The sequence below is a fragment of the Diabrotica virgifera genome, chromosome 3 (genome assembly GCF_917563875.1).
Source record: "Diabrotica virgifera virgifera chromosome 3, PGI_DIABVI_V3a".
Taxonomy (NCBI): Eukaryota; Metazoa; Arthropoda; class Insecta; order Coleoptera; family Chrysomelidae; genus Diabrotica; species Diabrotica virgifera.
Window position 1 is genome coordinate 156,415,064 of NC_065445.1, and position 16,581 is coordinate 156,431,644.

The 16,581-nt window shown below is 33.1% G+C and overlaps 1 long non-coding RNA gene across 1 annotated transcript; it reads right to left on the bottom strand.

The window, feature by feature from the left end:
• Positions 1-6,183: 6,183 nt before the first annotated feature.
• On the bottom strand, positions 6,184-14,961 carry LOC126882154 (uncharacterized). The gene is made up of 2 exons (XR_007697180.1): positions 14,251-14,961; positions 6,184-6,506 (listed from the first exon to the last, which is right to left on the bottom strand). It is a non-coding gene; the product is annotated as an uncharacterized LOC126882154 (long non-coding RNA).
• Between the last annotated feature and the right edge of the window lie 1,620 nt (positions 14,962-16,581).

The following is a 16,581-nucleotide window of genomic DNA, read 5'->3' on the forward strand; positions in this document are numbered from 1 at the left end:
TTTCATTATTTTTAGATACTATTATTCGACTAGTACACCAAATAGACATTTTGCAGGATCCTTGGGATTTTAAAGCTCATTCTCTATCTTGTTTTGAAAAATAATTTTTTGAGGATCACATACATATACATTCATATACTACATTCGCTCTCGCGAGATTTTTTTTGACACTGACGTTAGTAATTTCCACAAACCATACATACTCATAGACGTTTCACGACCATGTTAATCTTTCGGATCGAATTAACGCCATCTCTTGATTGGAATGGGAACTAAATTGACAAATTTTAGTTACGTAGGAATTTCAAATTATAAATTTTGCGGGATTTTTGATGAAATTTCGCAGGAAATTAAAACAACAGAAAGACAATTCAATGTTTTATTCAATGTTTTACTGAAAACTTCAAATGTTCCAATTTGTTTTCAAAATGCTATAAACACTACTGCCATGTGTCACGTGAAAGCACTGATGTGTAATATTTGAGTTGAATGAAAATCTTGGAAATAATCTTGTAGGATGATTGTTTAGATAAATACCTTATAATATTGTACAAACTTCCAAAGGCCAAATATTTAGGCTCGAAATGTTGATGACACACTTGTCTATTGGAATAAACTGTTTCAGGATCTATTATGTTGTTTTTTAAATGTGGAGAAACGGAGAAACACAACACGGGATGATCAATGTAAACTGAAAATTCTACTCACAGAAACGGAGAGGAGGTTAATACAATGATCAAAATTGTGATTAAATCTAATTAAAAACGTAACACCACTATAATAAAATATTTAAGCCACAAACTGTAAAATAGAAAGTAAATAACAAATTAATTTAATTGTCAACTGTCAGTTGTTAAATATGACAAGAGAATTGACTGACAGCGACATCTCTGGATTGGAATGGTAACTAATTTGCTGTCTTGACCTTGACAATTTACGTGAAACGTCTATGAGTATGTATGGTTTGTGGTAATTTCTTTTTTGAAAAATTCAGTTGTCAGAAGTGACTGGAAATTACTACAAAACCAATGCACCTGCTCATATCCAATATTATTAATAGTAAACAGACATAAAAATAACATAAACCTTACGCCAATCAATAATTATTTATTTAAACCATTATAATGTATTGATAGCAAATGAGAAAATTATTTATTGTACAAAATAAAAATATTTTGTAGAAATAAACTTCACAAAATTTTATGAGATTAGTAGACACTCCCACTATTTCTAATAATTCTTCTTTTTTTAATGAAAGATTAAGTTGATTTGAGTTGATTTTAGCAGTTAATAGTGTGAGGTAGGAATTTTTGTGTTGTACGTTTCCTATTCCGAATGTCTCAAAAAAAATCTCGCGAGAGCGAATGTAGTATAATAAGATGTTTCATGTTCTTGTACTCTTGTTCTCTTCCTGTGCCATCCATACAGTACAAATCTAAAAAAAACAACATAACAGGTGATTACATGGGCAGTTATACTACTTACAGCTTACTTTGTATCTAATCTATTATCTAGTTTATTAGTATTTAGATTACTCTATTAGTATCTACCTACATAAAACTATCTTTGAAATCTAAATTTTTGATATCAACATCAACCTTAATACTTAAAAAATAAATAATAATGTGGAAGTTACACGTACCTACCTAAAAGTTTTTGAATTGCAATTTTATCAACTGGAAAAGACTTCAACATAATGAGTTTTAAATTATGACAAAGCACAATATTTATTGTTTCAATTTACATGTAAATAAAATAATCTTAATCACTTGTAAAAGTAAGGTTAAGATTTTTGACTTGAGAAAACAGAACTGTCAAATTTAAAACCAAACTGCTATAAAATTTTAAAATTCCCGCTAAAAGGAATCTGGCAACATTGCCGTCGTTTGCTGGACATTTAAGGTCTGTTCCTTTGTTTTAAGTGTAACACTAGTTCTTGAAAAGTGTAAGAAAAGTGTAAAAGTGTTACACTTTCTTGTTTCTTTGTTTTTCTAGTGTTTACACTTTTTTTCACGATACACTCAACTTCTGTCGTAGAACGCGTACAACTCGTTTCTTTGAAATGCTGTAGGAAAAAAAGTGTAACACTTTTCTACACCTACCTCCGAGACGGTGGTGGATATTACACATTACACTCGTCCTGCGCAGTATCATCCAACCGGCGCCAGCTGTTTAGCCGTTAAATGTGTTTGTTTGTTTGTTTACAAAAAAGATATATTTCTTTTTAGTTTAATTTAAACTAGATTTATAAATTGAAAAAACTAAAGTAGCTAAAGTTTTAATTTAATTTTGCTTAACCTCCGAGTGGCACTTTCCTGTAATTTTAAAATTATCACTTTTCAGTGATTTTTTTAATATGCTTTCATGTCCTTATGTTCAACAAAGCATTTCCTTTAATTACAATTAAGCCAAAACATCGCAAATTCTGGGCCCTGGACTACTAAAGGTATCCGGTATCCGCATATCAGCCATGAATATGCGTTCACTACTCTACATCAAGAAATTTACTTTCCAATGGCTCTGTCACTGAATATATCAGCAAGTATAGGAAAACCAATTTAAAACTTATAAAATCAGCTAAAAAATCGTACTATCAAAATTGTCTGAGAAGCTCTAAAAGTGTTGCAAAAGAAACTTAGTCCATAATAAACGATCTTCGAAATAAAATTCACCCAGCTTAAACATTTTTCCTTTCAGACCCTGGAAATCTAAATGAATACTTTGTTAATGTGAGTAAAAATATAACATCAACAGCTTCGTGCAATCATACTTGAGACACTGTGTCAGGTGAGGTGTTTGAAAATTTGAGTAACTTGATTCTGGGATGTGAATTTCTAAAACTTTTAAGTGTGGTTTTTAACCGTTGAGAAAAATTATTTATTTAGTGTTGTGTTTATAATTTAATATATGTTTTAAAATGAGTTTTGTTTTATTTTTTGAGAAAAAATTAAAAATACAGCATACTTACAGTACTTTTTTTGAAATGCTATTTTCCAAAGTTTATAAAATTTCTTACGCTCGATTTTATATTAATAAAGTTAAAGTGGACTTTAAATTTAAAGTTTTCTTTAACTGTAACAATTGCTTTTTTTAAGGTAACACACACTTTAACTTTATTATGAAATCGAGCGTTAGTCAAAATTCTAAATGCTCATTAAATAATAACAACAATTAGGTACTTGTATTGAAAACAACATATTTTGTAATTTGAAAAAAAAAACAACATATTTGCAACATAGATAACAAAACAACATGCTTTGTTACGTATTTTAAAAAACTCTCCATCATGCATGCTCCATGAGAAAAGAAAATATAAAACTAATTTCATCCTTATTGTCTCTCAGATGGCGTAGCTACTTTTGCTATAACTACTCAATGCTTTGCTACTCTACCTACCTACATACAATTTGTATTGTTTTATCAAAAAACAAGCATTTACATACTCTGCAAATTGTATATTTTTTCTTTGCATTTTCATATGAAAAAACCGCGGTATTTATCTTGAACTTTTTTTGAACAAGGTGCAATACTTAGGTAATATTATTATTAATAAAACAAAGTATATTAAAATACAATGTTAAAAACTTTAATAATATTAGCAATATTTAAAAACTTCAATATATTATATTATAGTATACATATTATGAATCAGTAGAAACGACTATATTTAAATTTGGTAAATTATAACTCCAATCGACCAGAGCATGACCACACAACCCAAAACACAAGTACGCAAATATGGTTGCGTGAAGCGTGGCTCGAAGCTGTGCAATTTACGAGACTCGCTCGATCTGTAGATCCTTGTGTCCTCATCTCGCCAATTAATGATTCTTTTGAGAAAGGTAAATTTCCAGAGTACCTAAAGACAGCTATCATTATTCCTCTTCATAAGGGTGGTGAAAAATCTAATTCCTGCAAGTATATACCTATTGCATTACTACCGGTACTCCAAAATTATTGAGAGACTCATAAAAGCATGACTTATGTCCTTTCTTGTTGAAAACAACATTTTATTACAAAAGTTCGGCTTTTTAAATAATAAATGTACTGCTGATGCCATGTTTTCTGTACTACATGAGGTTTATCAAGCACTGAGCAATAATCTTCACACTGCCACTGTTTTTTGTGACTATGCCAAAGCTTTTGATTGTGTAAATCATGAAATTTTGATAAAAATAACTAAATTTCTATGGAATTCGAAGAATTTCTTTGAATTGGTTTCAATCTTACTTGGATAGTTGGAAACAACTGGTTAGAGCAAATAATACAGACTCTAGTCTCCAAAATATTGTATGTGGGGTCCTCTACAAACCACAAGGTTCAGTATCAGGTCGTCTACTTTTCCTTACGTTTATTAATGACATCCCTAGTTTAAAAATTGATGGAAAAAATTTTCTTTTTGCTGATGATACCAGTATTACTTGGAGCAACTCAAATATTGCTACTATACCTTCTGATCTACTCACGATAAAAACCTGGTCCGATTCTAATTTACCTTTTTTTAACATAAAACAGTAGCATTATCCTATACAGGAGCTCGTCAATCTTTACCTCTTAACACATTCACAGACACAACTGCATATGAAGCCACTTACTCCATAAGATGTGTCTACATCTAAAGTGTGTCTGTGAATGTGTTAATTACAGTCAGATCAGTATCGTTGATTCTGTAAAGTTTCTTGGTATTTTTTTTAGATAACAATCTTAAGGGTTAAAAGGGTCTAAAGGGATAAACATTCACTGAAAGCGATATTATCTTTAATACCCGTGGTGCCTTCAACATTTAATGTCTGACTAAATTATTCTTTATAGGCAAAAAAATTTAAGGAATTTTGAATTAATTAGTTTTTAAATAAGTACATTTACCAGCAACAGTTGTAACGTAATTGTGTCAACTCGACAGTATTTAACTAGTTATTTGAATTTAATACCCTAGCTAGGGCATTATTTTTCAAAATAAATATTGAAAAATAACGCCCTAGGGCATTATAATATAACTGACTTCGAAATCATGTACAGTGGAACCTCGATTATCCGTCTCTCCATTAACCGTCACCTCTGTTAACCGTCAGGGTACATACAGAAGTTGTATTGAGTTATACATTAGCAATCATTTAAATGCAAAAAAATAAAAAAAAAGGTAATTTGATTTGTGATGAGGACACAAACGGCTATCCATTGCTGACAGATAAAGAACTCATTGAAATGGCAACAAAGGCGGACCAAACCTATTCGGAAGCTGACACAGTAGCTATATTGATGCTTGGACACAAGGAAGCTTGACTGTAGCTATACTGATGAACCTATTGTAACTGACAAAGATTTGCGTAAATAATCTAGAGAAGCTGCATCGCATATGCAATAATTCATCGAGTGGTATTCTCAACAAGAAGAAGCCAATAAAGTAGATTGCATGATCTTATGCCTTATGCCGATTAAGAAATTCAGCCGTCGCAAAATATGAAGCAGCAGTAAAACACAAATTTCAGAATATTTTAAATTGATTCGATTGTATGAACATAAATCCCTCTTATATTGTCAAACAAACCATACAAATGAAATTTGAGAGTTGTACTATGAATTTTTATTTTTTTTAATGTTCTGTTAACCGTCTTTTCGATTATCCGTCATACCCTTGGTCCGGTGCCCTGACAGATAATCGAGGTTCTACTGTAATAATATTAATGTCCGACTGGTATATTATTTGACAAATAATGACATGATTTTGAAGTCAGTTTGATAAATAATGACATGATTTCGAAGTCAGTTAAGTATGACATAATGCCCTAGGCTCTAGGGCATTATTTTGAAAAATTACGCCCTAGGGTATTAAATTTAAATAACTAGTTAAATACTGTCAAGTTGACAAATAACAACCCAAGTAAAACTATGGTTACCACAATTACGTTACAACTATTGCTGGTAAATGTACTTATTTGAAAACTAATTAATTCAAAATTCCTTCAATTTTTTGCCTATAAAGAATAATTTAGTCGGACATTAAATGTTGAAGGCACCACAGGTATTAACGATAATATCGCTTTCAGTCAACTTATATCCCTCAGGCCAAAGGCCCTCGGTATATACACCATTGACCTCAAGTGTTATTATCCTTATAATACCTTTGGTACCTTAACTATAATCTCACAATCAGCCCATAGAAGGTGTCAAACAAATAAAATATTTGGGAATCATACTTGATAATTTATTAACAATTAAACGATTACTTTATTGATTACAGTAAATTTATTTAATGGAAATTAAGGTAATAATAATAATAATGTTTATTCAAAAATAATCAAATATAAAATCTTCCTGAGACTAAAAACATATTTAAGTGTATAATTAATAAGAATTAACATAGGAAGCCACAAGGAAATAAATCTGCACGTAGCTATAGCCCAAAGTAACTCCTGTTATTTATCCAAATCTTTACTAGTCAAACACATTTGTTTTGAAATTCCAGCAGTTTCTTTTTATACCTTTTAAATATCTGGTGGTTGTTCCTAAAACAAAGACATAAATAAAAATTCTACATTGTGTACCATAAAAAAATCATAAAAATGTGGAAAGTATCACAAGAATAAAGAAAAGTCCCAGATATAAAATTCACTATTAAAATAAAAATAGTAAATAATTATTTATATCTGATACTTTTCTTATTGGAACTTCTTTCTGGTAACATCCTTAATCTCTGACTTTTACAATTTATAAGACAAGAGATGATGAATAAAGAAAGGGAAAAGGACTCTGCAGTATACAGTTACATTCTGCTTTCATTAATCTAGAAAAAAGATCAGAAAGATAATTCAAAGTCCGAAATTGTAAAAGTCAAAAAGAGATTAAGGATGTACCAGAAAGGGGTTCCAATAAGAAAAGTTTCAGATTTAAATAATTATTTACTATTTTAATAGTGAATTTTGTATCTGGGACTTTTCTCTTTTCTTTAAGAGATATCGCTGAAGCATCCTAATAGTAGATAACTATTTTTGAAATTCCACTTAAATAGACATTTTGATTTCGTTTTGATTCAGAGGTGTGCAGGCAGCTCCACTGGGGACGCCGTAAGGCAGAAACAACTGTCTGGAGATTGTGTATCGCCTAGGTCCGTGAACTTAGCCCGAAAAAGTCGGGAAAAAAAATGCGATTGATGCCATTCGTTTGTCCATTGATTGTCCACCATTTTATTTCGTTAGTCCACCCATCAATTCTTTTTTATAAACAAAAATTTTTTTTCGGGCTAACTTCACAAATCCACAAATTTTCGAAAATTTAAAAAAACTCTTGCTATATTGTTTGTCCATCGTTTGTCCATGTTTGTCCACCACATAATTTTTTTTGTCCACCCTCTGAAACAACCCCCTGTTAATTGTAATTATTTTTTTATTTCTTAATTCGGGCTAACTTCACGTTCTCTTAAATGGCCATTTAAACGTTAATTCGGGTGCAGAATCACAACTACCCGTTTGTCCACCCCTTTGCAGCGTTTGTCCTGCCCGTTAAAGTGCGAAACAACCCCCTCGTTAATTGTAATTATTTTTTTTAATTCTTAATTCGGGCTAACTTCAAGTTCTCTTAAATATGTATTTAAACGTTAATTCGGGTGCAGAATCACAACTACCCGTTTGTCCACTCCTTCGCAGCGTTTGTCCAACCCCTTAAAGTGCGAAAAACCCCCTCGTCAATTGTAATTATTTTTTTATTTCTTTATTCGGGCTAACTTCACGTTCTCTTAAATGGTCATTTAAACGTTAATTCGGGTGCAGAATCACAACTACCCGTTTGTCCACCCCTTTGCAGCGTTTGTCCTGCCCGTTAAAGTGCGAAACAACCCCCTCGTTAATTGTAATTATTTTTTTTAATTCTTAATTCGGGCTAACTTCAAGTTCTCTTAAATATGTATTTAAACGTTAATTCGGGTGCAGAATCACAACTACCCGTTTGTCCACTCCTTCGCAGCGTTTGTCCAACCCCTTAAAGTGCGAAAAACCCCCTCGTCAATTGTAATTATTTTTTTATTTCTTTATTCGGGCTAACTTCACGTTCTCTTAAATGGGCATTTAAACGTTAATTCGGGTGCAGAATCACAACTAAGCGTTTGTTCACCCCTTTGCAGCGTTTGTCCAACCCCTTAAAGTGCGAAACAACCCCCCTGTTAATTGTAATTATTTTTTTATTTCTTAATTCCGGCTAACTTCACGTCCATTTAAACGTGTATTTTAAAGTTAATTCGGGTCAAGAATCACAACTACCCGTTTGTCCACTTCATCGCAGCGTTTGTCCAGCCCCTTAAAGTGCGAAACAACCCCCTAGTTAATTGTAATTATTTTTTTATTTCTTTATTCGGGCTAACTTCACGTTCTCTTAAATGGACATTTAAACGCTAATTCGGGTGAGGAATCACAACTGCCCGTTTGTCCACCCTTTCGCAGCGTTTGTCCAACCACTTAAAGTGCGAAACAACCCCCCTGTTAATTGTAATTATTTTTTTATTTCTTAATTCCGGCTAACTTCACGTCCATTTAAACGTGTATTTTAAAGTTAATTCGGGTCAAGAATCACAACTACCCGTTTGTCCACTTCATCGCAGCGTTTGTCCAGCCCCTTAAAGTGCGAAACAACCCCCTCGTTAATTGTAATTATTTTTTTATTTCTTTATTCGGGCTAGCTTCACGTTCTCTTAAATGGGCATTTAAACGTTAATTCGGGTGCAGAATCACAACTGCCCGTTTGTCCACCCTTTCGCAGCGTTTGTCCAACCACTTAAAGTGCGAAACAACCCCCCTGTTAATTGTAATTATTTTTTTATTTCTTAATTCGGGCTAGGTTCACGTTCCCTTAAATGGGCATTTAAACGTTAATTCGGGTGAAGAATCACAACTACCCGTTTGTCTACTTCATCGCAGCGTTTGTCCAGCCCCTTAAAGTGCGAAACAACCCCCTAGTTAATTGTAATTATTTTTTTATTTCTTTATTCGGGCTAACTTCACGTTCTCTTAAATGGGCATTTAAACGCTAATTCGGGTGCAGAATCACAACTGCCCGTTTGTCCACCCTTTCGCAGCGTTTGTCCAACCACTTAAAGTGCGAAACAACCCCCTGTTAATTGTAATTTTTTTATTTCTTAATTCGGGCTAGGTTCACGTTCCTCTAAATGGGCATTTAAACGTTAATTCGGGTGCAGAATCACAACTGCCCGTTTGTCCACCCTTTCGCAGCGTTTGTCCAACCACTTAAAGTGCGAAACAACCCCCCTGTTAATTGTAATTATTTTTTTATTTCTTAATTCGGGCTAGGTTCACGTTCCCCTAAATGGGCATTTAAACGTTAATTCGGGTGCAGAATCACAACTACCCGTTTTTCCACCCCTTCGCAGCGTTTGTCCAGCCCCTCAAAGTGCGAAACAACCCCCTAGTTAATTGTAATTATTTTTTTATTACTTTATTCGGGCTAACTTCACGTTCTCTTAAATGGGCATTTAAACGTTAATTCGGGTGCAGAATCACAACTGCCCGTTTGTCCACCCCTTCGCAGCGTTTGTTCAGCCCCTCAAAGTGCGAAACAACCCCCCTAGTTAATTGTAATTATTTTTTTATTTCTTTATTCGGGCTAACTTCACGTTCTCTTAAATGGGCATTTAAACGTTAATTCGGGTGCAGAATCACAACTGCCCGTTTGTCCACCCTTTCGCAGCGTTTGTCCAACCACTTAAAGTGCGTAACAACCCCCTCGTTAATTGTAATTATTTTTTCATTTCTTTATTCGGGCTAACTTCACGTTCTCTTAAATGGGCATTCAAACGTTAATTCGGGTGCGGAATCACAACTGCCCGTTTGTCCACCCTTTCGCAGCGTTTGTCCAACCACTTAAAGTGCGAAACAACCCCCCTGTTAATTGTAATTATTTTTTTATTTCTTATTCCGGGCTAGCTTCGCGTTCTCTTAAATGGGCATTTAAACGTTAATTCTGGTGCAGAATCACAACTACCCGTTTGTCCACCCCTTCGCAGCGTTTGTCCAACTCCTTAAAGTGCGAAACAACCCCCCTGTTAATTGTAATTATTTTTTTATTTCTTAATTCGGGCTAACTTCACGTTCCCTTAAATGGGCATTTAAAAGCTGGCCCGAATTAAGAAATAAAAAAATAATTACAACTAACAGGGGGGTTGTTTCGCACTTTAAGGGGTTGGACAAACGCTGCGAAGGGGTGGACAAACGGGTAGTTGTGGTTCTGCACCCGAATTAACGTTTAAATGCCCATTTAAGGGAACGTGGAGCTAGCCCGAATTAAGAAATAAAAAAATAATTACAATTAACAGGGGGGTTGTTTCGCACTTTAAGGGGCTGGACAAACGCTGCGAAGGGGTGGACAAACGGGTAGTTGTGATTCTTCACCCGAATTAACTTTAAAATACACGTTTAAACGGACGTGAAGTTAGCCTGAATTAAGAAATAAAAAAATAATTACAATTAACAGGGGGGTTGTTTCGCACTTTAAGGGGTTGGACAAACGCTGTAAAGGGGTCGACAAACGCTTAGTTGTGATTCTGCACCCGAATTAACGTTTAAATGCCCATTTAAGAGAACGTGAAGTTAGCCCGAATAAAGAAATAAAAAAATAATTACAATTGACGAGGGGGTTGTTTCGCACTTTAAGGGGTTGGACAAACGCTGCGAAGGAGTGGACAAACGGGTAGTTGTATTCTGCACCCGAATTAACGTTTAAATACCTATTTAAGAGAACTTGAAGTTAGCCCGAATTAAGAATTAAAAAAATAATTACAATTAACGAGTGGGTTGTTTCGCACTTTAAGGGGCTGGACCAACGGGTAGTTGTGATTCTTCACCCGATTTAACTTTAAAATACACGTTTAAACGGACGTGAAGTTAGCCTGAATTAAGAAATAAAAAAATAATTACAATTAACAGGGGGGTTGTTTCGCACTTTAAGGGGTTGGACAAACGCTGCAAAGGGGTCGACAAACGCTTAGTTGTGATTCTGCACCCGAATTAACGTTTAAATGCCCATTTAAGAGAACGTGAAGTTAGCCCGAATAAAGAAATAAAAAAATAATTACAATTGACGAGGGGGTTGTTTCGCACTTTAAGGGGTTGGACAAACGCTGCGAAGGGGTGGACAAACGGGTAGTTGTGATTCTTCACCCGATTTAACTTTAAAATACACGTTTAAACGGACGTGAAGTTAGCCCGAATTAAGAAATAAAAAAATAAGTACAATTAACAGGGGGGTTGTTTCGCACTTTAAGGGGTTGGACAAATGCTGCAAAGGGGTGGACAAACGCTTAGTTGTGATTCTGCACCTGAATTAACGTTTAAATGCCCATTTAAGAGAACGTGAAGTTAGCCCGAATTAAGAAATAAAAAAATAATTACAATTAACAGGGGGTTGTTTCAGAGGGTGGACAAAAAAATTATGTGGTGGACAAACATGGACAAACGATGGACAAACAATATAGCAAGAGTTTTTTTAAATTTTCGAAAATTTGTGGATTTGTGAAGTTAGCCCGAAAAAAAATTTTTGTTTAAAAAAAAGAATTGATGGGTGGACTAACGAAATAAAATGGTGGACAAACGTGGACAATCAATGGACAAACGAATGGCATCAATCGCATTTTTTTTCCCGACTTTTTCGGGCTAACTTCACGGAGCTGTATCGCCTCTGGATTGAAAGGAAACATAAACTGTCTCTTCACTATCACAAGAGTATTTTAATATTTTTATTGAATAAAAGTAGTCAAAAAAAAAGGACTAGTTGGTGGAGCGAAGAGATAAAAATAGCTGTGAAAGAAAAGAAAGTACCATGGAGAGCTTATCTAGAAAATAACAGTTAATAAGCAAGGAAGCTTGTGAAAGAAAAAGTTAAAAAAGCTAAATTGGAACAGTGGGAGAGATTTGGAGAAAAGATGGAGCAAGACAGTAGTAGGACAAACCAAAAATTGTTCTATTAAGGTCTGAAAAAATGAGAAGTAAATCAGGTAGTACTGTCGTGCAAATAAAAAAAAAATAAAATGGAGAAACACTTACCCAACCACAAGATCCCAGGCAACCAAACGACGTTTTTATAACGTAGATAACACGTCATAAAAATGACCAATTGACGTGTTTCTATGACGTAGTACTGACGTTGAAAATCACGTGTATTTGTCTCATCGATTTGACGTCATAATTGTGACGATTTTAAAACGTAATCGTATCTACGTTTTTTTCACGTCGGTAAAATCACGTCTTTAATACTTTCAAAAAGTGACCTCTTTCAGATGTTTCAAAATAGTATAATAGATACATAACATGAAACCTATAGGCCTACGTCCCATGTGTCGAAGGTATAAGTGCTACCACTTGTTTAAGATCGCTTGTGCGCTAGGCTAGAAGCAACATTGATTGTACCAGCCCTCACATTATAGAATTTTCACTAGTTATATATACCTACTTCCACCTATCCAATATATATACCTACTTACTGTGTCAAATCTGAAACAACTAAAAATATGAAACATAAATATAAAAAAAACAAAAAATATGAAACTAATAAATAATTTATTGACAAATTATCCAGCATACTTTATATCTTAATTTAACGCTTAATTAAAAACAAACTAACATAACCTCAGATAGTTGTCAAGAAGAATTACTGCATTAAACTAACTCACTGAGCAAAAACGCATAAAAATCTCTTAATTTATATATTTCTTTAACTAAATATATAAATGAAAAGTATTATTTTATCACACAAGACACAAACCGCGTAAACAATAAATGAGAAATTTCTTATAAACATTTAGCGTTACCTATACCTAAACGAAATTGTTTGGAGTCAAAAACAAGCAAGTTCCTCCCAATTTTGTGACGTCAGACTTAGGCTGTCTAAAGTTAAAACGTTTTTTAAACGTAATTTTAACGTCATTAATCTTACGTATTTAAAATTACCTACAAAAGACGTCTATTTGACGTACTGTTCAAACACGTGTTATTTTCAACCAAAAACTGACGTTTCCTCAACGTTATATGACGTCACTTGGTTGCCTGGGATATAGTTAATAGATGGAGTAAATATTCCAAAGAGTTGAGTAATGAAATAACAATGGAAGAATTAACGGAAGCCATTGCAAAAATGAAAAATGGTAAAGTGGCAGGAATAGATAATATCAAAACACGATTGTTGAAATATATGGGGGAATCTGCATTACACTACTTACACAAATTACTGATAACAATTTGGAAACAGAAACGCATCCCAGAAGATTGGGCAACAGCAGTAATGGCTCTTCTGGTAAAGAAGGGAGGTAAAAAAGTAATGTTCAAATTATCGAGGTATTTTCATGCTAAGTGTACTGGCTAAGATTTATGAATGAACACTGGAGATGAGACTGAGAAAGAAAGTGGAACATCAACTAGACGATGCACAAAAAGGTTTCTGACCGGGCACAGTGTCCAAGATCATATCTTTACTATAAGACAATGGAAAAAGCCTTTGACAAGGTACCCGGACATCACATTTGGAAAGGGCTTGAACTGTTCGATGTTGGAGGAGAACTAATTGATGCAAGTAAAATTTATGTACTGGAACATTGTGCGAGCATTAAACTGTGAATCAAACAAATTTGCTAATACACAAGGAGTAAGGCAAGGTGGAGTTTTAAGCTCACTGCTATTCATTATATTATATATATGAATGAACCAATAAAAAAAATGCAGTAGAGTCCCGAAAATTAGATTTAGGTTACCATTGATTAAAAAGTATAACTCTGAGTAAATGTGTATCTGCAGATGACATTGCATTGATACCAAGTTCAGAGAAATCTTTACAAAGCAACCTAAATTTATAGACGAGAGAACTTGCAGAAAAAGGAATGAAAATAAAATTAGCAAAGACTAAAACCTTACTTATTTCCAAGACACCGAGAGAAATCCATATAAACCTAGACGGAAATTTAGTAGAACATATGAATGATTTTGAATATTTATAAACTATAATAGACAAAAAATGCAAAAAAAATGAACAACAGAATTGCTAAAACATCACGATTATATCACTCCCTCACTACAGGTTTCATTAGCAAAAGAGAAATTAATGAGAAGACAAAAGGGACAGTATATTATATACCTCCCTTCTCTGCTTCATGGAAGTGAAACATGGCTGGCTTTCCTAATAATTAAGCTTGAATTATCACATTTTTATTATTATTGTAGACATTTAAAATCCTTATTAATTGAATTACATTAAACTTACCACTTATAAAATGTTTACTTTTCATATTTTAATTTTAGTTCCCTTATATCTGTTCTTCTTGTGGCTTTTATCCATTGTCCCCGGCTTTGTTTGGATAATTCATTTAAATGTATTGCATGGGGAGCCTTGGGAACAGTACAAAATAAGACTTTTCCCTGTCTGCCCTACTCCCACAATTTACAACAATAAAAGTTACATGTATAAGCTTCCCAAGAAAGAAAAACTGATAACTGCTATGGACTAATTCAGTTCTGTAGGCGATAAACTACTTTATATTTGATTTGCTATCACAATTTCGCTGCACAATCGACAATAAAAACAAACAGGATATTCTTTACAAATGTAAATAGGCCATTTCAAGACTTTGACGTTTATGACACTAATTGAAAGCTGGAAGGCAAACATTGAAATTATTTATATTTGTACCGCATTGAGTTTCTTAAGTTTTTTACGTTTAATAGTTTTTTTATAAAATAGTTATTGTTGTTATAAAATAGTGGTTTATATAATTGTTTTTATATAATAGTTTAATCGTTGTATAATAGTTTTTTATAGTTTTATTTTCCGAACATTTTGCTGTTGACTTCTGTAGCTTCTAGCTGTAGAAGTACTTTAACGACTGTATTTAGTTGTAAGCAGTGAATAAATAAACATAAGTAAATATTTTCAAAAGCTTTTGGTATATAGATCCATTTTCCCTCAAAGGGTATGAGTTAACCTACAGTAGAAAAAGTTTTTCAAGGGTGACAACATGGACAAATATAGTTACTTACATGGACATAGTTTTTTTTGTATTTGGAGCTTAGTAATAGTTTTTACACAGGTCAACAAATGAAGGCATTCAAGAGTTTAAATTCTTACAAATATTTTGAGGTAGGATTTGTATATAATTGTGGAGCTATAAAAATAAATAATTTCATCATAGTGGTTCACCCCAGATATCTTAAAAAATTGACCTTTTAAAGAATTTGTACAGTCGGAAAAATGAAAGAATACCCATGAACGGTCACGTCAAACAGGTACAATCACATATTTTGTATTTGCTGTTCTTTTTCTATAAATAACAAACGATAGAGATAGATTAATTATGTTAATAATATGTGATCGTTCATGGGTACTCTTTCATTTCTCCGACTGTACCTGCAGTGAAAAAATTTCAAGAGAAGAAACTGAGAATCTGCCGGAAGAGGTGAAATGTTTTTTGATTTTAGACAACGCTCCTGCTCATCCCTCTGAAAATATTCTATGATCAAAACATGGCAACTTTAGTTGTATGTTTTTGCCAAAAAATACATAGCTTATTCAACCCATGGATCAGGAAATAATTTTAGCAACAAAATGAATATATCGCAGAAAGTTTTTAGATGAAGTAATTGTATGATGAAGATAACACAGAAGATACAAGAGGGCAGCATACTTTGCAAAACTTAACTGTTACAATTTGAAATCAACAATTTGTTAAGTTTGCTACAGCATGGAAAGGCAGTTATTAAGGGGTTACATAGGTCTTGCGGGTAAAAAAAGTGACTTTTTAAAAAAATTATATCTTGGAAACTAAAAATTATTTTTATTTATAATTGGAACATGTAAAAGTATAGTACACTCAAAAAAATTTCAGCCAAATATATTCATTTTTGTAGAGTTGACTGCAATTTTTCGACAACAGCCCTTTTTTGTGGTGAGCAGCATAACAAGTCCAGTCTCATCTGAAATTTCTTGTAGTTTATACCTCTGGTTAGTGAATGAACAAAGATTTTTTTATTAGATGAGGTCATTTTTGTTTTATCAAAAAAAAAACTACTTTAAAAATGAGAAAAATTGGGGTCAAAAATGTGTTTAAACTTATGTAAAATCTTCAAATTTCATTTTTTTTAATTCCTTCGTTCATTTACTAGCCAGAGGTATAAACTACAAGAAACTTTTTGATTTCAAATGAGACTGGACTTAGTTTTGCTGTCCACCGCAAAAAAACTTAAACTCTACAAAAATGAATATTTTTGGCTGAAACTTTTTTTGAGACTACCTTAAGTACTATACTTTTACATGTTCCAATTATAAATAAAAATAAATTTTAGTTTTCGAGATATAATTTTTTTAAAGTCACTTTTTTTACCCCTAAGACCTATGTAACCCCTTAAAAAAATGTTTGATGGCCAAGATGCATACATATATTTAGAAGGAAAGTTCCTAATTTCTGTAGTATAATACATAATACCGAAGAGGAAGTAGCTCTAAGCGCCGGACTCCACTTGCAATTTGTAGTCGTGAAGATTGAACACATTCTTTCAAATAGAAGTAAATCCATGATTATTTAGTTACAAATGGATTGAC